The sequence below is a fragment of the Pipistrellus kuhlii genome, unplaced genomic scaffold, assembly GCF_014108245.1.
Source record: "Pipistrellus kuhlii isolate mPipKuh1 unplaced genomic scaffold, mPipKuh1.p scaffold_m20_p_10, whole genome shotgun sequence".
Classification (NCBI taxonomy): Eukaryota; Metazoa; Chordata; class Mammalia; order Chiroptera; family Vespertilionidae; genus Pipistrellus; species Pipistrellus kuhlii.
The window spans coordinates 16,473,460-16,497,495 of NW_023425405.1; the positions used below are offsets into that span (position 1 = coordinate 16,473,460).

Here is a 24,036-nt window from a genome sequence, read left to right on the forward strand (position 1 = left end):
CAACTGTAACAGGCAAAAATCTCAGCCCTGCTACCTACCTTTTAATTGGGAAATTGCAATTTAAATAGGCCAGTTGAAGTAGGTTTCAAGAAAAGTTAACATTTAAAGGAAGTACTTGTGTAAGCTGTGCAAATATCTGAGAAAAGAAGACCCAGGCATGAAGAAGTCAATCAAGAAGCCCCACGGAGGGGACATGCCTGAAGTGCTTAAAGAACAGCAAATTCAGAATGGCTGGAGTAGAATAAGTAAGGGAAAGAACAATTTGAGATAAGGACAGAGATGTGAGGGGTCCAGGATCTTGTAATGATTCACCATAGGCCACTAGAACAAGTTTGCCTTCCTTTGTGAAATAAAGGAAGAGAGTTTTAAACAGAGAAATGGCATAGATTTAACTTATATTTTTTTAAAAAACCTCTCTTGGTTCTAGTTGCATCTTGACAGTAAGGAGTTCTATGAACCCACTCCCCAGAGAAATGGTGAAAATTACTTAAAACCAACCATTTAAAGTATCTGGAAATGATCCTAAAGGCCTAAGGCAAACAAATAAACATTTATTCAAGAAACTATTAAAATTCAGAAAAACAGCAAGACTGTATGGTATTTGAACTAAAACCTGTTCTTTCCCTTTCTCCTTCCCTCCCTCTTTTCAGATCAATGAAACTGAAACTCTTTTACAGATTGGTGTAGCCAAAATTTAGAATGCCCTTTCAACATATCTAACAGTCGGAAAGCTACATTGCCAGTAGGGACAGGACATCACTATTTCTCATCCTGCCCAAAGCAACCTGATGCTAAGCTAAATTCCAGGTAAGTGAAGACAAAAGGTGGGGGCTCTCCTCTTTCACCCAAGTGTCACTCAAGGGAAAGAAGCCCTATGTTGCTGCTGCATGTTGAAAATACTAGGACCTAGACTGCCTTTCACCCAACTACTTTGTAAAGCAGAGCTCCAATACCAGGAAAGGCAAAACAAGAAGACTTGAGGCTCCTGTACACCACTCCAGTAAGTGATCAGTAGAACTGGGGGTATGTGTCACGTGAAGTGGAAAGTGCACCACTGCCCCTGCTATCCAACTCCAGAGTCAAGAGCCAGAGACAGATATTTTGCCAGGAAGGTGAAGTAGGCTTAAAACAGATAGCTCTGAATCTCTTCCAAAGGAAGACTTCATATGGAATAGAGTGTAAAGTTCAGGCCTAAAGGCAATCTCAAAACCAAGAAGCTTGTGATGAAGGGCAACTGGGAGGAGATTCAGATACAGCTAAACTGTAAAGCAGCTAGCTTGCAGGAGAGAATAAAGACAGCCAGTATGAGTCCTCCTAGGGTCAGAATAAATTTCAAAATCTGACTATCCCTGCAAGTGAGCTGAAATTTTTTTTTGGAGCAAGTTGAAAAGCAATTTGTGTCTTAGGGCATAGTTGAAAACAAGGAAGCAGTCAGCTGGCAATAAACATCTGGGTGTGGTCAAGGAAAGAGACAGTGGAAGTGGAACACAATCTTGCCAAAAACACTGTCATCCTAAGGTGCATGTGGGCATATCCAAGTTTGCACCCCCCAGGATCATTACCGGATGCTTAACACTGCAAGAGGGAAATAGACTTCACTAAATTAATCTAAGCAGTCACTAAACAAATAAACAAATAACAGTAACAAGACCTGGGAGGGGAGACCAGTACTCACAGTTGCTACATAAAATGTCCAGTTTTCAACCAGAAATTGCAAGCTTTGCATTAAACAGGAACATATAACCCATGTACACCGGGAAGGAAGCAGGCAACAGAAACTGCCTGTGAGAGACACCATATGTTGGATTTAACACACAAAGACTTCAAAAGAATCATTTTAAGTATGTTCAAAGAGCTAAAGGAAAGCATGATTAAAGTAGTAAAGGAATGTATAATAAAAATGTCACATCAAATAGAGAATTTCAATAAAAAGATCTTTTAAATAAATAAACAAATGGAAATTGTGGAGTTGGGAAGTATAATAACTGAAATAAAGTCACTAGAGGGGCTCAATAGTATGTTTTTAACTGGCAAAAGAATGAACTAGTGAAATAGATGGCAGCAGATTAATAGAGATTATACAGTCTAAAGACAGGAAAAAATAATAAAGAAAAATGAACAAAGCTTCAGAAATGTAAAACACCATTAAATACATCAACATACACATAATGGGAATACTAGAAGAAAAAATATTTAAAGAAGTAATGGCTGTATCAAAATTAACAACTATAGCTACACAAAACACATGAATCTCAAAAACATAATATTGAACAAAGCAAGAATAATAATATAATTTGGTCATATAAATTTCAACAAATAAAAGAAAGCTATGTTTTAGGGATACAGGAAAAATGACAAATATCAGAATAGTGAATGCCTTTGGGTGAAAGGAAGAGGGTTATGAACCAAAAGTGCATTGATGGTAAAGGGGTATTCTGATATACCTAAAATGTTCTGTTTTGTTTTTGTTTTGTTTTTTAAGTTTTTTTTCAAAAGCATTGCCATGACTAAGCCCACCTCATTCTCTCAACTAGCTTCACATGTATATGGTAGCAGAGCTAGGATCAAAACCAGGTGTTTTCTATATTTACTATTTTTAAAAATATATATTTTATTGCTTTTTTACAGAGAGGAAGAGAGAGGGATAGAGTTAGAAATATCGATATGAGAGAGAGTCATTGATCAGCTGCCTGTTGCACACCCTCTACTGGGGATGTGCCCGCAACCAAGGTACATGCCCTTGACCGGAATCGAACCCGGGACCTTTCAGTCCGCAGGCTGACGCTCTATCCTAGGGGTGTCAAACTCAATCAGAGAAGGGGCCAAAATCTAAAATCCAGCCTAAATTGCGGGCCGAATGGTTTACTGAACAGTCATAAACTGTCATTGTGATGGAAACGCAGCGGAGTGCAGTGATGACAGCGCGGTGCGGGCCACATTGCAAGGCCTGGCGGGACGGATTTGGCCCGCGGGCCTTGTGTTTGACACATGTGCTCTATCCACTGAGCCAAACTGATCTCGGCAAAAACCAGGTGTTTTCTAATGCCAAGGTCCAACTGTGGGAATAGCTGCAGTAACCCATGCCCAATGACAACAAGGAAAAGTCTCCCAAACCTCCAGAACCAGTCTACTCTAAAATTCCCACCTCAATCCAATTCCCAATACACACACTGGGCAACATTGGGAGAAAAAATAAAAATCCTCTTATTTCCCCCCACATTCTAGCTCTCTACTTTCTATAACATCTCATCCAACTCAGACCCAAGGCTTGAGAAGTTGATTCATACCTGGAGAAAAACAAAATTAAAGTAACAGGGCAGGTGAGAAAGCCCTTGGGGGAAGCTCTGGAATGACTGTAGAAACTGAAGAAAGAGCAGAGGTACTGACAACTAGAGATAGGTATAGGCACTCATCCCAATTGGGATGGCTTCAGGACCCCAGGATCTGCCTGGGGCCAGAAAGTATTCCTTTCCCAGTCTGCTCATATCTAAGAAAGAACTGGTCTCTCTTCTCCACTCAGTCAGTCTCTTCCACTCAGCACTAGTGGCCCCCGTGGCCTACAGTGAGAAGTCATGGCATCTTAGCCTGGCATCAAGGTGCCTCATTTTCTGTCTCAAGCAAGTGGCTGCAGCAGTCAGAACAAGACAGGAACTAGGCCAGTACCCTTAGGGCCAGGTTCTAAACTACAATAGTAGGACTCCCGGCCTGGGTGGAAGCACACAGCAGTAAAAAAGCAGAGAAGGCCATAGAAGAGGAGGAGAAGGAGCCCTAAACCAGCAGCCTAGAGCTACACAGAGCCAGCTCCCCCAAGGTGAGCCCAAAGCCTTTTTGGCTCCAGACCCTGACAATCCTCAGCCTTCCTAGGGTTCAGGATGGCATTTCCTGCTCCCTCCTCCAAGCAGGATATGGGTGGCTGGCTGGAGGGCAGGAGTCCTGGAGTAGCACTAAAATACAGGCAGATTCCTAGGGTCCTTTCTGTGGTCTGCCTGCCTGTAATGAGAACCAGCTCTCCTGCAGAAGATCCTTTCAACCCCATCTGACTCTCCAAGACCTCGGCTTGGAATGTCTGGGTCTTGTTCCTGTCTGGACCATTTCTGAAGTTCAAGGTGGTCAGCAAGCCAATAACATGAGACCCATACCACTTCCCTGTGACTATCCTCGTCACAGGAACACAGTCAGCTGCCCAAAAGATCTCAAGACGGAGGCCCAGTCCTGAGATGTCACAGCTTCGAAAGTCAGTCCTGTGAGTGAGAAGGAAGCCTCCAAGACCAGGCCAGAAAAGCCAAGAAGCAACAAGACCAAAGTGGCACAGAGCAGAGGTATGTGGTGGACCAGACAGAGATGCAGGTTGTACCATGCCTGGCAGCTGCTCATGGGGAACCAGAGGGGCCTGGGCTGCCACAGAGATCCTCCATAGAGAGACCCCTTCCCGACCCTCATGCAATTGGGATCCACGTTCTCCCCCCAAACCCTCAGAGGGGATTCCCACGTGCAGTGAAATGTTCTATTTTTAACCTGGGGGTGGTTAAAAAGATGTTTTCTTCATAATAAAACTGTACATATTTTTTTTTCTGAATATATACTCTTTTCAAAGTCTTGATAAAAAGAGATAATAGCTATAAATTTCCCAGAATGACCCACAGACCCAGAAAGCACACATTCCCAAGATCAACAAACTTACCAAACACAAGAGAGTAAAAGCACAGAACACTAAAGGTAACAAGATTCTTAAAAACAGATAATGAAAAAGGACCCTTCACGCAACGGAATGTTAATTATTAGAATTATAGTAGACTTTTTTTTTTTTTTTTTTTAGTTTTTTATATACTTTTTTTTTTCTGCTTTTTTACAGACAGGAAGGGAGATAGTTAGAAACATGGATGAGAGAGAAACATTGGTCAGCTGCCTCCTGCACAACTCTCACTGGGGATGTGCCCGCAACCAAGGTACATGCCCTTGACCGGAATCGAACCCCGGACCTTTCAGTCCGCAGGCTGGTGCTCTGTCCACTGAGCCATACCAGCTAGGCTCAGTGGACAGAGACCTCTTAATGGCAACAACTGAAGCCAGAAGGGAATGAAATATTGATATATTCAAAATACTGAGAGTAAATTACTGTCAACCTACAATTGTGCTCCTAAAAAAGCAGTAACTCTTAATGAGCGTAAAATAATAAAACAGCATTTTTTATGATAACTGAGGTTTTCACATGAACTGGATATTAGATGATATTAAGGAAGTATTATTAGCTAAGTCTGACAGAAGTATTGTATTTATTTTTTTAAAGCTCTTCTACAGGAAAAATATTCTTAAGTAATTATAAACTTCATATGATGTGACATTTCAGCAGGAAAGGAAGCACAGAATGGGATGAGACAAAACTTTCAAAGTGTCCCAAGTGCTCATAACTACAGAAACTGAGGGATGGAAATAATTGGATTTTGTTGTACTGTTTGGTCTATTTTCGTGCATGCTTAGCAATATCTATAATAATTTTTAAAATAATTGATAAAATCTAAGGCTAAATTAAAACAAATAAAAAAAAATATAGCATGCTTACCAGTAAAAGACCTCCATTAAAGCAATTTGTCAAAATGTTCTTCAGGAAGAAGGAAAATAATCTCAGAAGGACAGTCAGATTAAAGAAGAGATGGTGAGGAAAGAATATGGTAAAATGTATGTAAACTGAATCACATATTTCTATGTAAAACAACATAATTTGATGGATTTAACAAGGGTAAAATAAAATGTTAAATAATGAAAAACAGATAAGATGGGAAAAAAGTGATATTGAATAAACTGCTATAAGGTCCAACTTTGAGAGCAATGTAAATGATTCAATTTCAAGGGTAAGTAACCACATATTCCCTGTAATCTACTAATTCCACTTCCCTTAACTGCCTTACAGAAACATTTGAACATTTTTTAAAATATTTTTTTTATTGATTTCAGAGAGGAGGGGAAAGGGAGAGAGAAGAGATATAGAACTATCAATGATGAAAGAGAATTACTAATTGGCTGCCCCCTGCACACCCCCTACTGGGGATTGAGCCCACAGCCAGGCACGTGCCTCGACAGGGAATCAAACTGTGAACTCCTGGTTCATAGACTGACACTCACCATGGAGCCACACCAGCCAGTTACACATTTTAATGAGGAGGCATATACAAACAGTTCCAGCACTGCCTGTAATAGCAAGAAATAGGAAATCTGCCATCAATAGGAAATGGCAAAATTATGGTATATCAATAAAACAAAATACTACATAGCAGTTTAAAAGACTAAGATGGACCTGAACATTCAAACATATTGAGTGAAAAAGACAAATTGCAGGTACTGTGTAACAGTGTTCCTATTATAAAGAAACCATATATTTTCTATATACACAAATATAATTATATATGCAAAACTATAGAAAAAGTTATAAACAAGCTGGTAATAGTGGTTATACTATCTATAAAAACAATGAAGGAAATTGGGTGAATTGGAAACCTGAGATTTGACAATGATTATATGTTTCTTCTATTATAGAAAATTAATTTTCAAAAATAACTTTTTAAGGATATTAAACTTTGAATTCCCTGAGTGCAAACATTTCATCTTTTGCACCCATTATATTAGCTGAATGAATATTATAAATCATAGGGTCTCACATGGACTGGAGGGGAGGATTCAAAGGAAATAAACCAAAATAGCAGTTTTTCACTTAATAAGACAGCTATGAGTAGTTTTTCCTTTTACTTTCCTTACTTTCCAATTTTTAGAAAATGAACATTTACATTTGTAATGGGAAAAACTATTTTAAATTAGTTAAAAATAAAGTACAATTGAAAAATAAAGAGAATAAAATAATGAGATGAAAAACCTTTTGAATTATAATATAATTAGAGAATCCACATCAACCTGTTTCCTATTAGTTTGTGCTCTCTCAAAAGGAGACTAGGAGTTTTTAAAATTAAAGGCTAAGCCTCTTAGTGTTATTAATAAGATAAAATCAAACTGTACAAAATCAAAGAAGAGACTAATTAGTGTACTAATTAGTTCTTTACCATAGCTGTACAGGTTGTCACAGGAATTGCCCTAGAAGTTTTCAATTCAGGAAAAAACCAAAACACATCTATTTGGGCGGAAAGTGCATGGCAGAAAGGTATGCCTATTTTAAAATTTTTAAGGATTCACTTAGAGACCTATTTAAAACAAATGCATCCAGGCATCTAAGCATCCAAAACGAAAACTCTGTCAGGCCAGTGTGGCTCAGTGGTTCAACATCTATCTACCCATGTACCGAGGGATCATCAGTTTGATTCCAGGTCAGGGCACATGCCTGGGTTGCGGGCTTCATCTCCAGCAGGGGGCATGCTAGAGATAGCCAATCAATGCTGATGTTTCTCATCGATGTTTCTCTCTCTCTGCCCTCCCTTCTAAAAATTAATAAAAATTAATAAAAACCTATTTTTTTCAAAAGCTAAAACCCTACTAGTCAATCTGGACTTAAAAATTAGTATGGCGTTTCCTCAAAAAATTAAAAATGGAACTCCCATTTAACCCAGTAATCCCACTTCTAAGAATATATCAAGAAATCAGAAACACCAATCAATAGGATATATGCATCCCTATGTTCATAGCAGCACAATTTACAATAGCTAAGATTTGGAAACAGCCTAAGTGCCCATTAACAGATGAGTGGATTAAAAAACTTTGGTACATCTACACAATGGAATACTACGCCGCTATAAAAAAGAAGGAACTTTTACCATTTGCAACAGGATGGATGGACCTAGAGAGCATTATGCTAAGTGAAATAAGCCAGTCAGAGAAAGATAAATATTATATCACATGATCTCACTCATATGTGAAATATAATGATCAACTTAATTTGATAAACAAGAATAGATCCAGAGACAAATGGCAGGTGAGGGGGGTTAGAGAGCAACCAAAGTGGGAATGATTGAGTAGTGAGGGGTGAGGTCAATTGGGGAGAAAGGAGACTTATATAAAACTTCAGACAATAAAAATAAAAAGGAAATAATATTTTAAAAGATGGTGTGGCTCACTGGCTGAGCATCCACCTACGAACCAGGAGGTCATGGTTCGATTCATCGTTGTGGTGGTTGCAGGCTCAGCTCCCAGTAGAGGGTGTTCAGGAGGCAGCCAATCAATGATTCTCTCTCACCATTGATCTCTCTCACCATTGATCTCTCTCTCTCTCTCTTTCTCTATCTCTTTCTCTCCCCTTTCTCTCCCCCCCTCCTCCCTTCACCCTTCCTCTCTGAAATCAATAAAAATATATTTAATAGAGAAAACAAAAACAAAAAACAGTAAGATCCTGAATAGTTTGGCTCAGTGGATAGAGTGTCGCCCTGCGGTCAGAAGGATCCCAGGTTTCACTCAAGGGCATGTACCTTGGTTGCAGGCACATTCCCAGTAGGGGATGTTTCTCTCTCATCGATGTTTCTAACTCTCTATCCCTCTCCCTTCCTCTCTGTAAAAAAATCAATAAAAAACATATATTTAAAAAAAAAAACAGTAAGGAAAAGTTGGGCTACACTACTATTTTTGGCTAAAATAAAAAATATTAAAATATGACAAAAAAATAGTTTTTATTCATTCTCCTGCAAATATATTGTGGCATTACTAACTTGGCAAAGAAATAAAGAGTGAGGTTTTTTTTTTTTTAATTAAATTATTATCTGTGTACATATCTTACCATTGAACAGTGAGTTTTTTAATTGACTGAACTGAGTAGACACACAGAGAGATTTAAGCACAGTGACTGTCAAACTGCAGGATTAAAGTAGCATATTATTCTATTCAGAGGCTAGGGGGACATAAGACAAAAGAACTCCTCTGTTATAAGAGTACAATAGTACTTATGACTTTTCTTTCAGGAATACTCTTATTTCATCATGCTAATAATTAATCTTAATTATTAAATAGGTTTTGATTCAAAGCACTAATGTAGTGAATAGAAAGTAAAGTTCTGGTTAAGAGTTAACATTTTCCAACCCTGCTGCTGATTTGTTGTTCCTATTACATTTCTATACAAAGAAAATGAAAATGTAAATGAAAGCAACTCCAAGAAACAATTTTACTCCTAGCTAGCTAAGTAAACACTTAAAAATAGTGATAACTAACTCTAAAAAAAATATATTGAAAACTGAGTTGCTTATACTGTGCTGATGGCACTATAAGTTAGTTCAATTCTTTTGAAAATCTAGAAAATCTATACTATGCAAAATTTATAATGATGATACTATCCTCTGCTCCAATAATTTCTTGATTAGAAATACAGCTTAAGCAAATAATTTAACTAAAAGCAATGTAAGTCATTTCGACTTGTCTGCCTAGCACTTGAGAGTACAGTTAATACAATTTATCATTCAATTTAAACAAGTTGAGGTCTTGTTTAAATCAGTATGAAGATCTATATTATGACAACCAAATTGTCTTGCTGTACTACACAGGTATTACCAAAGAAAACTACAGAACAAAATTTTACCAAAGAGATGGATAAGTCACTTGCAAACAGAATACTTAATTTTAAAATCACATCACTGGAACTAGAAGCCTCCAAAATAAAGGAGAACAACCAGTACTTTTAGGGTGAAGGTAATTGAAAAGCAAAAGAATTGAAAGAAGAATTCTGAGACTCACAGTAGTGTTAGCAGTCTTATAATATCAAAGAGAAATGCTTACAATTTTCTCACAGATTAGCTAAAAAATGAAAGATCAGTCTTTTTTTCCAACATATAATATAAATGCACCATTAACTAACAAAATTGGCAGACCAAGACTAAAACTGCACAAAATATGTTGCTGTCTAAAAACTGATGAGTCAACTTTTCAAAATAAGATTTCAGTGTGCAATATGTACACAAACTGAATTTGGTGGAAGTTCATAAATAAAAACTAATAAGTCCAAAGCTATAATCTGTAAACTTAATTAAAAACAAAATCTAATCAAATTAAATGTTCATTCTAATGTAAAAGGAAAAGAATCGGTCTTAGTAAAAATAATGAGTAAAAATACTGGAAAAAGAAAGTCTGAAAAAGTTTAATGTTATGATATGGATAACTAACCAATAAACTTAAGTGATGTAATATAATTTTCCACAGAAGATAATCTGATTAAAATTCATTAATGTTGGCATGACTGATTAAAATGCTTGTACTTCTAATACTATTAGAGCAGGGGTGGAGAGCCTTTCTTTCTGTCATAGGGTCATTTGGATATTTAGAACATCATTCTCGGGCCATACAAAATTATCAACTTAAAATTCACCTGCTATATTTGGTCAAACATTTAAATAATTCACCCTTAATGCCTTGGCAGGGCCAGACCAAATGATTTCGAGGGCCTCATACAGTCCATGGGCAGAATATGCCCCACCCCTGCCTTAAGAGGATAAATACCTCTACTGGATCAAAACCACACTCAGTTATAAAGGTAAACTAGCCCAGTCATTGTGGCTCAGTGGTTGAACCTCAATTTATGAACCAGGATGTCACGGTTCAATTCCTGGTCAGGGCACGTGCCCAGGTTTTGGGCTCCATGCCCAGTAGGAGTGCAATCTCATCATTGATGTTCCTAGTGCTCCCTCTCCCTTCCTCTCTAAAATCAATTTAAAAAAAAAAAAAAGGGGGGGGGGGGGAGGGTAGACTACTGTTCTGGCCAGTATTGCTCAATGGTAAGAATATCAGCCTGCATGCCAAAAGGTCAAAGATTCGATTCCTGGTCAAGGGCACATACCTGTGTTATAGGATGTGGGAGGCAACACAATATTACAATGCACACCCTTTAACATGTGTTTCTGTGTGTTAGTTTATCAGAAACAAACCAATTCTCCAAAATTCATTCTGCAGAATAAATTCACTTATATTCACATTCATCTCAAGGACCGAACAAATCAGACACATGAACCCTGCAACATATTTATATTAAATAAGTACATGCTGGGTTTATAGTGAAATAACGATTACTAATTGTGAAATGCTTTTCTGAATATTAAATATATTTATAAAACTCAACCAAGCTATGAACTTTAGTGTAGTAAAAGTTGAAATTTCTTTAAAATAATGACAAAAGGAAAATTGTAATTGAAACCTCTTAAAACATTAAGATCATTCCATCCAACATAAATAGCTGCAAATTTTAGTCAAAAACATAAAAAAAGGTTGACATACATTTTAAAAATAACAATAATGTTAGAAAAAGTAACTTTTGAAAAAATTGTAAAGATATCAGAAAATACTGGGGGAAAAAGCAATTTTTTAACACTAATAATAGAGCCGAAACCGGTTTGGCTCAATGGATAGAGTGTCAGTCTGGGGACTGAAGGGTCCCAGGTTCAATTCCGGTCAAGGGCATGTACCTTGGTTTCGGGCATATCCCCAGTGGGGGGTGTGCAACAGGCAGTTGATCGATGTCTCTCTTATCGATGTTTCTAACTCTCTATCTCCCTCCCTTCCTCTCTGTACAATCAATAAAATATATTAAAACATATATTATTAATTTAAAAAAAGACTGATTATAGAGTAAACTGAAAAATTCTCTCATGACATAATAAAATTTTGTCCATGCGCATTAGAGAAGTATTTTTCTGATATATTGATACAAAGAATCGGTAAATTTGATTAATTAGCCTATAGATTAATTGACCTAGAGCCAGTATATCTGTAGAACAAATTTCTAGAAATGAAATTGCTGGATCAAACATGGTATGTGCAATTTTTAGTTTTGACAACATTGCCAAAATGTACTTTAAAAAGTTGCACCAATCTACATTCTCACTAAAATCTATTAGAATCAAACTTTTTATTCCTTATGAATCTAGATGACCAAGACAAGAAGGAATAACGGTCATGCCTGAAAAGGCCGAGATCATGTGCAGCCTATTCGTTGCAACAACTGCACCCAATGCGTGCCCAAGGACAAGGCCATTAACAAGTTTGTCATTAGAAACATACCGTATTTTTCGGACCATAAGACGCTTCGGACCATAAGACGCACCAGTTTTTAGAGAAGGGAAATGAAGAAAAAAAGATTCTGAAACAAATAGTGTCCTAAAATATTTTATGTGCATTAAAACCCAACATCACAGTCATAAACACATGTAATCAACCCTGTAAAGTAAACAGCAGCATTTAGAACCATTTTAGAGCTGGGCAAGCACACGGAGACCACACAGAGCTGGGCAAGTAAAAAAACTTTTTTTTTAAAGTATATGTGTAGGCTATATTTGGACCATAAGACGCAGGGACTTTTTCCCCCCACTTCTGGGGGGAAAAAAGTGCATCTTATGGTCCAAAAAATACGGTAGTTGAGGCTGCAGCCATCAGGGACATCACCCAAGCGAGTGTCTTCAATGCCTACGTGCTTCCCTAGCTGTATGTGAAGCTGCATTACTGTTTGAGCTGGGCCATTCACAGCAAGTAGTCAGGAATCGTTCTCATGCAGCCCGGAAGGACCGAACACCCCCATCCCAATTCACACCTGTGGGTGCTGCCCCATGACTTCCACCAAATTCCATGTAAGAAGCTAAGTCTTTAAGGAGTGAAGAAAAGTTCTCTGGGGGGAAAATAAATGGAAATTGTACTTCAAAAAATAAAAATAAATAAAATGTAAATACTGGAATCACTGTTATTTTAAATTTGTGCTTTTAAAAATTTGAGCATGTACTTTACAATGGGATAAAGTCCTTTAATTGAATTATGAAAAAGCATTAAAGATTCACACAATAAAATTTTAAATTATTCAAAAACAGTTATATCCTAATAAGAACAGTGTAAAAATGAGTTCAAATATTAATAAGAAATTAAGATAATAAGCAAAAAATGAAAATGCTGTTTATTTCAGAATTTAGGAATTACAAGTGTGTGTTTTTTTCCATTTATTTTTAACAGTTATTATCATGCTGATTTTCTGTTAACAAAATGTTCTGGTGGCCTGAGAGTAAAAGAAAATCACAGCTTTTTATGCCACCCAGGCTTTTTATTTCCTGTCAATGGCCCACCCAGTTTTCAGTTGTCCAGTGCCAAAATTTGATCACAATCTTCATTTCAGCACTCTCTTCCGTTCTCCAAACCCTGGTCATTAAATTCTATTGCCTATATTTCTTTAATTAACTCTCTCTTTCATCTTCATTTCTACTGGATAACTAATATAAGGATCTAAATGAAATCTCTCGCCTCTAAAATCCAACTGCACACAGTTCTGTTTGATTAACTTCCCTTCAAACCTGATCACACATACAAATCATTAGTATGGCCCTAGCCGGTTGATTCAGTGGATAGAGTGTCAGCATGCGGAATGAAAGGTCCCAGGTTTGATCTGGTCAAGGGCACATTCCCAGGTTACGGGTTTGATCCTCAGTGGGGGACATGCATGAGGCAGCCAATCAATAATTCACTCTCATCATTGATGTTTCTATCTCTCTCTCCCTGTCCCCTCCTCTCTGAAATCAATAAAAATAAATAAAAATCAAAAACAAATCATCAGTATGTTGTTAAAAATGAAGATTCTGAGGTAGGGTATCAGATTCTGCATTTCTAGCAAGACCCACGTTATGCTAATGTTTTAACTTCAAACGTCAAGACACTCTTCAGATTACGAAGCTTTAAATCAAATACTACCTCCCTGTTCAAATTTAAGTTATTTCTTGGTGCTCAAGAGCCCTATCTCTCTACTTTTATACTGCACTAGAGGCCTAGCACGCACAAAATTGTACGTGGTTAGGGTCCCTAGGACTAGCCTGGCCTCCTTCGCATGGCCTCTGCCACCCTGGGACACTACATGAAACTCCCCGCCCCTGACTGCGCAAGGCCCCTTGACTGCTCCACGAGGCTTCCCCTGCCCCTTGACTGCTCCTCGAAGCTTGTTGCCGCCCTGTGAAGTTCACCACAGGACGCATCACGAAACTCCCCCGACCCCGCCACTGCTCCTTGAAATTCCCCTGCCCCATGACTGTTGCCTGAGTAATTGCTCCACTAAGCTCACAGCCACCCAAGAAGCAGCCTGCCACTGCCATTCAACAGTCCCCAGTTCCGTCCTATAGCCAGTTCCATCCCCCGTCATGGTAAGTGGCTTGGGGGCTGGAGGAGAGGGGGACCAAGAGGTGCTCCATGCACTGCATGGTGACCGGTAACCCGTTCAATTGTAATGCCACCTAGCTCTACAGCCTCACAGAATATCCTCCATTCTCCTTCTCACAGGCCATACACCTTTTGGTTTAGTAGCCCCCATCCTAATATATAAAAACCGTGGGTCTGTGACAACCAGAGGCTCAACCAACCAGAAGTCAGTCTTGCAGTCAGTGATGGGTTGCCATATCGACCCAACACTAACTGCTACTGCAGCAGGCACAGTGACCCAGCACTGACTGCTGAGGGGCTGCAAATAAGGCCCGGAGACAGGCCTGAAGAGAGAAGATGCATCTGATCTGTAGCTTCTGTGGCAGCTTTGATCAGCCCTTGCCTCTCTCTTTCTCTCCAGGCCCAACCCTCGATTTCTTTCCAGACCTCCACCAGGGCTGCTGATCAGCCTGCCTTTCTGATCAGGCCCCTTTGATAGGCCCAGAAACATTGACTGGCATAGAAACTGACCAATCAGAACCAAATGTGGGTGAAGTGTGAGGAGTCAATGGCTGCCTAGGAGGCAGGGCTTTTTAAAATATATATATATATTTTATTGGTTTTTTACAAATAGAAAAAGAGAGAGATAGAGAGCTAAAAACATTGATGAAAGAGAAACATCGATCAACTGCCTCCTGCACACCTCCTCCTGAGTTTTTTATTTTTTTTATTTTTTAATTGTTTTAATATATTTTATTGATTTTGTACAGTGAGGAAGGGAGAGAGAGAGTTAGAAACATCGACGAGAGAGTCATCGATCAGCTGCCTCTTGCACACCCCCACTGGGGATATGCCCACAACCAAGGTACATGCCCTTGGCCGGAATCGAACCCGGGACCCCCGAGTTCCCAAGCCGACATTCTATCCATTGAGCCAAATCGGCTCGGCTCCTCCTGAGTTTTTAAAACTATGTGCCCACAACCAACGTACGTGCCCTTAACCATAATCAAACCCATCAGTCCGCAGGCTGATGGTCCATCCACTGTGCCAAACCAGTTTTAGCACAGAGCTTTTGACTCTGACTGGCATAGAAAAAGAAACACTCTGACTCAGATGGCTTTACCCTAAAATTTATAAAAAATGTAAAGCATTAATTTTAATATTACACTATCTCTTCTAAAAAGAGGGAATACTTCCCAAGTCATTTTATGAAGCCAATATTAACTCTGGCACCAAAACCAGACAAACACAGTACCAAAGAACAGAAACAAAAACTTCAAGCCAATATTTCTCATGAACTTAGATGCAAAACCCTAAACAAAAATATCAGTAAATAATACCCAAAAATATATAAAAATATTATTGGGATTTAATCTAGGTAACCAATGCCAATTCAACATTTGAAAGTAAATCAATATAACCTACCATAATAAAGGACTAAAGACGACAAATTACATAATCATGTCAATCGACAGAAAAAGCATTTGACAAAATTCACAATAAAAATTTTCAGTAAAGCCCTAACCGGTTTGGCTCAGTGGATAGAGCATCGGCCTGCAGACTGAAAGGTTCGATTCTGATCAAGGGCATGTCCATTGGTTGCGGGCACATCCCCAGTAGAGGGTGTGCAGGAGGCAGATGATTATTGTTTCTCTCATCGATGTTTCTAACTCTCTATCCCTTTCCCTCTCTGTGAAAAATCAATAAAACATATTTTTTAAAATTCCCAGAAAATCAGGAATAAAATGGAACTTCCTCAACTTGATAAAGAACATGTATAAAAAAAATCCCACAGTTACCATCACAATTTAATAGTAAAAACTACATGCTTCTCCCCCCCAGCTCAAGTACAAAGCATGGATAGCTGCTCTCATCAATCTTATTCAACACAGTTATGGAAGCTCTAGCCAGCAAATAAAGTAGGATCCTATATAATAAAACCCTAATATGCAAATTGACTGAACGGCCGAATGACTGGTTGCTATGATGCGTGCTACCAGGGGGCAGACACTCAATGCAGGAGCTGTCCCCTGGTGGTTAGTGGACTCCCACAGGGGGAACGCCACTCAGCCAGAAGCCGGGCTCACGCCTGGTGAGCACAGCGGCAGTGGCAGGAGCTTCTCCCACCTCTGCTGTAGGTGTATGGTAAGGAGTAAGTCCTGGACTGCAAGAGGGATATCTGACTGCCGGTTTAGGCCTGATCCCCCCGGAGATCCCTAAGGGGATTGGGCCTAAGCCAGCAAGCAGACATCCCCAGAGGGGTCCCGGACTGCAAGAGGGTGCAGGCTGAGCTGAGGGACCACCTCAGTGCATGAACTTTGTGCACCGGGCCTCTAGTAAGTAAATGAAAGGCAAACAGATTGGAACAAAAGAAAAAAAAATCTGTCCCTGTTTTCAGGTGAATTATTTTCTACCTTGAAAATCCCAAGAAATCTACCCCCAAATTCCCTAGAAATAATAAGTGAGTTCTGCAAGATCATAGGATACAAGATTAATGCATAAGAATCATCACATTTCTACATACTAACAATAAACATGTGAAAACCTAAATTACAAATACAATGCCATTTACAGTTGCTCTCAAGAAAATAAAATACTTACATATAAATCCAAAAAGTAAAATGAAATATGTGTAGGATCTATATACTAAAAATTACACACTGTTGATGAACAAAATCAAAGTTCTAAAAAGTTGTTCACTTACTGGAAGACACAACATAATAATGATAGATATTCCCCAAATCCAATCTATAGGTGTAACGCAATTCCTAGCAAAATCCCAGAAAGATTTTTTTCTAGGTATAGATAAAAGCTTATTCTAAAATATAAAGAGGTAAACTCTTTTTTAACAACTAATCTCTAAGCTTTTTTATATGTAGTATCATATACCTCTAGAAATCATTAGCATATGACAAGCATATTCAATACACAGTCCCCAAATATCTTTAAATTTCCCATAATTCTACATATGATTTCTTCTTCACCTATTTGTATCAATTTGCTTTTTACTATCATGTTCAGTATCATTCTGTTGGAACTTTATTAACAAAAGTAAAAGCAGCTCACATTAAAATCTTAAGAATGGGATTCAGGATATCTGAAGAAAATTTAGATTATAAAATACTAATTTAGAGTCAAAAGTCATAAGAAATACAACATTTCCATCCAGAAGCAGGGGAAAATAGAGAAAGAGTATGAGTAGAGGGAAGACACTAAATTTGGCAGGGGTTAAAAGGAAAGCAAGTGTTGCTAAAGGAGGTTAGAGGCAGCAGTGACATAACAGACCTCTGTTGAGAAAGGGTGGTCCAGAAGCATTATTTTCAGTCTGTTGAGATCTTCCTTCCAGGCATATCCTTTGTTGGGCACAAAATTTTTGAAAGCAAGAGTAGTCCAGGCTTCCACTGAAAGCCACTCTTTGGAATAGCAATCAACTCATACATTCTATTTGCAATTTCCTCAGGGATACAGATGTCAAGTCTTCCTGTGTGTAGGGTGAAGGGTTAGTGAGAAGAAAAGAGGAAGGCCATGAACTATCTCTGACAACTTCCTGCCCACCCATAAAAATTGACATAATCTAAACCTACATTAAAGATGCCTCCCAAGCCTTCAGATTTAGTAAAATGAGATTAGAATATTCTCTGATCTTATCAACTCATAAAATTTTCCTAGCATGGAACAAAATCTCTTGCCATCTAACTTGTTTTCAAACTGTTACTAACAGATTATAGAAAAAAAAAAATGTTAAAAGCAGGGAAATTGGTTAGAAGGCTGTTGCAATTACCTAGCAAGAGATTATAGTGGCTATGGAATGATAAAAACTGGTTGAATTCTGGGTATGTTTTCAAGGTAGAGCCAACTATTTCCTGATGGAAAGAATGAATGTGGGATGTGCGACAGAATCAAAAATAACGCCAAGATTTCTGGCCTGACCAACTTGAAGCTGCCAACAACTGAGATGAAGAAGGTACATATATGGGTGGAGCAGATATGAAAGGGCAGAAATGGAAGGGGAAAGCATGATTCTATTTTGAACATGTTGAGTTTAAGATGTTTAAGAGTGATTCAAGTAGAGATATTGAGTAGACAACTACTAGTAGCTATATAAATCTGAAGTTCAAAAGAGTGGTCTGAAGTGCAGAAATAAATTTAAGAGTCATCCACATTTAGACTGTATGCAAAGCCATGAAACTTAGCAGAGGTCACCAAGGTAGTGAGTACAGATAAAGAAGATAATAAAAGTTAACTAAGCCCTGGAATATTACAATGGTAGAGGTAGACATAAAGGAGGGAGGATCTACCAAGAAAGTCTGAAGAGTAACCAATGAGTTTTGACAAAAAGCAAGAGGATGAGTTATCTTAAAGGCAAGTGAAATAAATATATCAAAGGAGACAACAACTTTGTCAAATGTAAATTAATCACATAAGATAAAAACTGACGAGATTTAAAATGTCATTGTTAGGAGACTTAAACAAAAATAATTTTAGTACAATGGTCAGAGCAAAAACCTGATTGGAATAGGCAGAAGAGAGAACAAGAGAAAACTAGAATAAGTGCATTCAGACAACTCTTTAAAGGGGTTCTACAGCAATGGAAGAGTGTTCAAGAGAACATACTTCTATGAGAAAAAATAAAAGCACGTTTGCATGTTGATGAGAATGATCCAGAAGAGAAGAAGCCATGATGTACCAAGAGAGGAGAAAAATTACTACAGCAATGTCCAGAGTAAATGAAAGGGGTGGGAATGCATCACCAGAGGGACTGGGATTAGAGAGAAGCAAAGACAGTTCATCTATAGTAATTTAAGGCAAGCAAGGTCTGTGAGTCAGATCACAAGATGTGGTGGTGAAGTCCTAAATATTCTTCAAACTGCTTCCATTTTCTCAGTGAGGTAGCAAGCAGGTCTGAAAGTGAACCAGAAGAGGACAGTTGAAAGTTTAAAAAAAAAAAAAAAAAAAAAAAAAAAAAAAAGGCAGGGGTATAAACTAAGTCACCTAAGAGTGGGAACACCGATAAATTAAGGAAATGGACTATGATTGCCAGACAATATTAAGAGCCATCTGAGCTTTCCTACCACGAATTTAAAGTGAGAATGGAGAGAAACCAAGATGGCGGCATAGGATAGACACCTGAATACAGCCTACCACAACAAATTGGAATTTAGAACTGAAAAACAGGGGAAACATCGCCCTGAAGCGCCGGATGGCTGGCTGAGAGGAGGCTCTACCATCTGGGAAGGAGAGAGAAGGCACGCTGAGCTTCAGAAACTGTGAAGGTACGGAGAAATGTGCGCGCGAAAAGGCAGCCACCCGACTTCACTGCCGGCTTGCTTGCGGAGCGCAGAGAGGGCAGGCTGAGTTCACTACTGGCTTACTCCCTGCTTGCAGAGAGGGCGGACAGCTAATGCGTGGCTGGCTTTCTTGTTCGGGAGGAAAACAGAACTACCCTATTGCTCTAATAGACGGCCCCAGACAGGGAGAGGCCAGACTGTCAGGCAGTGGGCAGAGATCTCTCCGAGGTGTGTGAAGCCAGCGGCCATTATTGAGGGACTCAGAAACCAGACCCTCGTAGGGAGGGGCTGATTAAAGCTTGTCTGCACCACCCGAGACTCTGCCCGATCCAAGCGGAGCACAGAAACCCTTCCAGTGGCTAGCTTTCTCGTTCGCCCAGAATAGGATTCTCCTAGGGAGTAACAGACAGGAATCCAAAGCTTGTCTGCCCTATGCCAAAGAAGTGCTCATGCCTGCAACCAATTGTGCGGGATTCAACAAAGCTTGGCTGTGCCACCCCGAGACTCTGCCCCTTTCAAGCAGAATACAGAAACCCTCCTAGCTGAGACACGTCTGATCCTCTTAGCCAATTGGCTTGGAGATTAACACTTCCCAGTGATACCAACAACAAGCAAGGCTTAACAACAAGACTGCACACACAGCCCACAAAGGGCTACACCAAGATTGTCCACCTCAGGTAACTGGGAAGCTGACCCACTCAACCATATAGGTCACCTTAGCACCCAAAGCCACCCTACCAACTCAGGGAAGCTGTGAAAATGCCGAGACAAGGAAACAGATCACAAACAAAAGAAATGGAGAACAAGAAGCGACTGGATATAGAGTTCAAAAGCACGCTTATAAGGTTTTTCAAGAATTTCTTAGAAAAGGCCAATAAAATAAACAAGACCTATGAGGATATGAAAAAGGATCAACTAGAAATAAAGAATACATTGTCTGAAATAAAAAATATTATACAGAGTCCTAAAAACAGAATGGAAGATCACAAGAATCACGTCAAAGATTTGGAAAACAAGGAGCCAGAGGACACTCCTCCACATAAGCAAGAAGATAAGAGAATCCAGAAAGTTGAAGATAGTGTAAGAAACCTCTGGGACAATTTCAAACGAACCAACATCAGAATTATGGGAGTCCCAGAAGAAGAGAGAGAGCAAGATACCGAAAACATACTGGAAGAAATAGTGACAGAAAACTTCCTCCATCTGAGGAAAAAAATAGACTTACAAGTCCAGGAAGCACACAGAACCCCAAACAAAAGGAATCCAAAGAGGACCACACCAAAACACATCATAATTAAAATCCCAAGAGCAAAAGACAAAGAGAATATTAAAAGCAGCAAGAGAAAAGCAGGTAGTTACCTATAAAGGAGCCCCCATACGATTGTCAGCTGATTTCTCAACAGAAACCATGCAGGCCAGAAGGGAATGCAAGAAATATTCAAGGTGATGAATAGCAAGAACCTACAGCCAAAAATACTCTACCCAGCAAAGCTATCACTCAGAATCGAAGGCCAGATAAAGAGCTTCACAAATAAAAAAAAGCTAAAGGAGTTCATCACCGCCAAACCAGAATTATATGAATTGCTGAAAGAGGTTCTTTAGGAAGAGGAAAATATAGATAAAAATTATGATCAACAAATATGTAACTATCAACAAGTGAAACTAAAAGCCAAGGGAATTAAAAAACCTGATGAACAATATTAACTGGTGAATATAATAGAATCAGAAGTATGAAAGGGGAGTGGACTGATGATTCTCCGGGGGGAAAAGGGAGTGGGGGGTGCGGAAAGCCTGAACAAAAACTTCACCTATGGATGAGGACAATAGGGGGTTGGGAAAGGGCAGAGGGTGGGGTGGGAACCTGGTGGAGGGGAGAAATGGAGGGGGGAAAAATGAGGAACATTTGTAATAATATGAACAATAAAGATTTATTAAAAAAAAAATCCAAAGAAAAAAATTAAAAAATAAAGTGAGAATGATCATACTGTATTTTCCTTCAGTCACCTGCAGCTGCTTTGGTGCAGACATAAAGTGCTTAGAGCACATGTGTCAAACACAAGGCCCGCGGGCCAAATCCGTCCCACCAGGCCTTGCAATGTGGCCCACACCGCACTGTCATCACTGCACTCCGCTGCGTTTCCATCACAATGACAGTTTATGACTGTTCAGTAAACCATTCGGCCCGCGATTTAGGCTGGATTTTAGATTTTGGCCCCTTCTCTGATTGAGTTCGACACCCCTAGCTTAGAGAATCTGGCTTATAGGATTGAGATTTTGACACATATGAAGAAGAAAGGAGCAAGAGAGTTGAAAACACATTAAAAGGAATGAATACAGTACCTGACCATTAGGTAATAAATATACACTAGGAAATGAGGAAAGAAAAGTAATCAAGGGGGCAAGGAACAGTGAAAGGAGAATAGCTGTAGACTGGAGGTCCTAATGACAATAAAAAATTATTGGGTTGGAGTAGTAGGTAGAATGAGCTGAAAATATAGATACCCTGTTTCCCCGAAAATTAGACAGTGTCTTATATTAATTTTTTCTCCCAAAGTTGTGCTAGGTCTTATTTTCAGGGGATGTCTTATCTTTCCATGCACTAGGTCTTCTTTTCGGAGGATGTCTTATTTTCGGGGAAACATGGTAGTAGTCAGAAAAAGGGCTGCATGAATTGAAAACCATGAAAAGGTTTAATATCTACAATAATAAAAGCATAATAAGTGGCTGAGGTAGAGAACAAGATCATTAGAAAAGAGGAATTTTAGAACTTAATAAGCTATTGTATTACAAGTACCATAGATACTACATGTTGAAATTACTAAGAATTAAAAGAGGCATAGAGTTGGTAAGAATGACAGTGAGCTAGGAGCTAAAATAGACAAGAAAAGATAAGGAGTAATCCAGGGTGTGGTATATGCCAACAAACATGAGGGTTTATGGGTAATATGATCTGTTAGCAGGTAAGTTTTTGGGAGAAGAAGAGGATGGAAGACATTAGCCCCATTTCCAGGCTCAGTGAAACCAATCTCCCTCTTGGACACCCCCCTGCTGACCCTTCATGATGACATATAAGAAAAAATTAAAAACTTAACAGCAAACACGTAAGAGGGCTGCAGGGGAAGAGTGTCTTCAGAAAAGTATAAAGTAGAGGAAATGTTCAGGGGGGAAAAACAAGGACATGGAAAAATTTTGCTGATCATAGAGAGGAGTGAAAAATAAATCATTCACAACATTATAAGGATTAAAGTGGGAAACATGAAGTGTCAACTGGCAAACTGATGGCAACTAACATAAAAAGGGATAAAGGATATAATAAGATTAGTCCTGATGGACTTCAGGCAAATAATAGTGTCAAGGCTATGAGTGCTGGCAGGAGGAATGAGGTCTGAGAAGCTCCCTGTCAATAGAACACAAGTCAGGGAAGCATGTTCTTAGCCTCAGTGCAAAGGGCTTCTCCCTCACTCACTAATGATGACTTGCAAGGAAAGTGTAATGTAAGGCTATTGTAGAATTTTTAAAAATTAATAATAGAGTGATTAGAACAGTGCCTTGAATCTAATAAGCATTCAAAGATAAGTTTTACCATCAAATGTAAAATATAATTATTGTAACAAGAAGTGATTCATCATACATTTTATTTTCCTCAGCAAATGGATTTCCCAACTGATTCCCAGAAAAACCGTATCAAAATGGACTCAGAAAACTCATTTGAAAAAGAAGAAGTCTCTGAGGTCAACTTTTATGAAGTGTCCATCAATCTCAGAAATTGGTTCTCCTCCAAAAGCACCACCACCGGCCCTTGAATTCATTTCTCCATCCACTCAACTTCAATGGTAAAATTATATATTCATTCAAAAACCATATACTGAGCACCTATTATGCACCAAGTACTCTTCACAGAACCTAGGATACATCAGGAAACAAACAAAAGTCCCTATCCTAGTAGATGGAGATTAACAACAAACAGTATATATAGCCGAAACCAGTTTGGCTCAGTGGATAGAGCATCAGTCTGCGGACTGAAATGTCCCAGGTTCAATTCCGATCAAGGCATGTACATTGGTTGCGGGCACATCCCCAGTAGGGGGTGTGCAGGAGGCAACTGGTCAATGTTTCTCTCTCATCAACGTTTCTAGCTCTCTATCCCTCTCCCTCTCTGTGGAAAATCAATAAAAATATATTAAAAAAAAAAAAAAAGAAAAAAAGAATCTGCTCCCAACCCGGAGATAACTACTGCTGTCAACAGTTTGGTGAATATGTCTACAGATTAAAAAAAAAAAAAAAAAAAAAAAAACAATACACACACACACACACACACACACACACACAAATACACACACACACACAAAACACAGTATATATAATGGCTTATATGTTTGAAGAGAAGTATTACACAAAAATAAAACAATACAAATAATGAGGTAAGGGGCCTGGATTTAAATAGTCAGGGTAGGACTAGTGGTGAGATCACCTGAACAAAGGTCTGAAAAAGTTGAGATAGATATTTGGAAAAGTGCTCTCTAGGCAGAGGGAACAGCCAGGACAAAGATTCAAAGACTTCTTCATTTAGTTCTTGCCACTACTTGGCAATAATTTCTCAAAATGTTTTTACTGATTTCAGAGAGGAAGGGAGAGACAGACAGAAACATCAATAAGAGAGAAACATAAATTGGCTGCC

At 38.8% G+C, this 24,036-nt stretch overlaps 1 protein-coding gene and 2 pseudogenes across 11 annotated transcripts in view; 1 reads left to right on the forward strand and 2 right to left on the reverse strand.

Annotated features, from left to right (window-relative positions):
* Positions 1 to 24,036, reverse strand: part of CNOT4 (CCR4-NOT transcription complex subunit 4) — a 125,881-nt gene that overhangs the window by 88,995 nt on the left and 12,850 nt on the right. The gene's annotated exons all lie outside the window — the stretch shown is intronic.
* LOC118713366 lies at positions 3,069 to 4,389 on the reverse strand (annotated as a pseudogene).
* On the forward strand, positions 11,835 to 12,570 carry LOC118713370 (annotated as a pseudogene).